Source organism: Tupaia chinensis, unplaced genomic scaffold (assembly GCF_000334495.1).
Source record: "Tupaia chinensis unplaced genomic scaffold, TupChi_1.0 Scaffold138584_1, whole genome shotgun sequence".
NCBI classification, from domain to species: domain Eukaryota; kingdom Metazoa; phylum Chordata; class Mammalia; order Scandentia; family Tupaiidae; genus Tupaia; species Tupaia belangeri.
Genome location: NW_006198478.1, coordinates 768,014 through 770,121, shown reverse-complemented (window position 1 = coordinate 770,121; position 2,108 = coordinate 768,014).

Below are 2,108 nucleotides of genomic sequence, written 5' to 3'. Positions count from 1 at the left end.
GTGGCCAGGTCCAAAACAGAACTTGTAATTCCCACCATAAAGAAAAGCAACAATGGGGGCCAGCGGTAGTGTGGTGGTTAAGACGGCTGGACTCCCACATGGCTGACCACGGTTCGATTCCCAAACCTGGCAGCTTGCTTTCTCACTCTCCCTCTCTCTGTCTCTCTTTCTGGGCAACTTTTAAAAAGTAAAATAAAATAATGGCAATGAATAAAATAAGATAATTATTTAAAAAGAAAAAAAGGAGGCCCAGCAGGTGGTGTGGTGGTTAAAGGCACTAGACTCCCACATGGCTGACCTGGTTCAAAACTTGAACCTGGTGGCTTTCTTTCTTTTTTTCTTTTTCTTTCTCTCTCTTTTTTTTTTTTTTGAGAGGTTTTGCTGTAGGGTATATACACTTGTCAGAAAGACAGAGAGACAGAAAGTGAGAAATCATCCCCCAGAAAGGGATTGATGGTCACGCCATGATCCCTTCTCTTCCATTCTCCTCTCAGGATCTTGGGCACGCACGCACATGTGCCTAGAGTGAGTTTTAAGCCACCAGGTCCAGGACTCGAACCGTGGTCAACTACATGGGAGTCCAGCAACACAGTCATTTTGCTAATTGCTGATCCCAATGGCTTGCTTTCTCACTTTCTCTTTCTCTCATTCTCTCTCTCTGATTAAAACTGGAAGGTAATAATAATAATAATAAAGTTAAATTTTTTTCCATCTTAGTCAATGGCACCACTGTTTACATATTTGCTCTGGCCAAAATCTAAAAGGTACGCTTAATTATTGTATTTTTCTCTTCTTGTCCCTATATGTACAAAATATTTGGTCATCAGAAAGGTTATGATACAGTATAACATATCATGACTTTCCCAATGACACAATACATCTTTAATCCAACAACCTCTTAGACCTCCAATATTCTTGTTCACACCATCATCATCTCTTGTTAGGTTTATTATAATCACATCTTAACCTTTTCCTTCCTTCCTTTTTTTTTTTTTTTTTAAAGAATTATGTATTGGGGGAACCAGCAGTTAGCATAATGGCTATGTAACAGGTAATGAAACATTTCTGTGTCCATGTCTTACCTTACCTCTCTATTTCCCTACACTCTTCCCCTCTCCCACTCTCCTTCCACACTATCTCTAGTGTCCGTAACTATTTTCAGTGCTTTTCTGTCTTCTAGTCTTTCAGTCTCTACCTTAGAGTATAGATAGTCGGAATACGTTAAGTGGAGACATACAATGTCTCTCCTTCATAGCTTGACTCGCTTCACTCAAAAGTAAATCTTCCATATTCATCCACTTTCTATCAAATCCCAGGGTCTTATTTGTTATGGCTGAATAGTGTGGCATGACCACATTCTATTCTGTGGTGCTCTCTTGCTCTCTCTGGCAAGCACACACACACCCTGGCAACAACAATAACAAATAATAATAATAATGGAGAATTCTACAGTTATAAGAAGCAATATATTAGAGTTGCTTTATACAAAGTTTTACTGTGAAAGGGCAGGAAATTACTGTTTCAAACAAATTTGCAGAAAGATGAGAGCAGAACTTTAAAAAGCTTTTCTCCACCTACTCTCTCACTGCCACAAATACCCAGACCAGAGTCTCCCCAACTCTACTCTCCCTCTCATCATTTTTTAGATTATTATTTTAATTTTATTCATCATCATCATTATTATTTTTTACTTTGGCCAGAGAGAGAGAAAGTGAGAAATCAAAGCCGCCAGGTCCAGGACTTGAACAGCAGCCAGCCATGAGGAGGTCCAGCACCCTAACCTCCATTCAACCTGCCACCACCCCTCCCCCATTTTATCTCACTTCTTCCCACACTTCAGTTTCCCTAGCAGTTTCTCACACAAGTAATGATGATAGTTAATTCCCAGAGCCTATACTTTCCTTTATAAATTTTCCGCAGCACTGACTTTAGAAGTCAGCAATATAAACTAGTTTGCCGTCTTAGCGGGTGCTGCTGTGTTCTGGTTCTTTACAAGTCCCTGCAGTTACTGAAGGCTGCATCGTTACTTAATAGAGGGTTGGCCTAGAGGTAATCTTGTTAAAATGTTGTTATAGGGCACAAGCTGGACAGAGAGGAAGAAAGAGAGC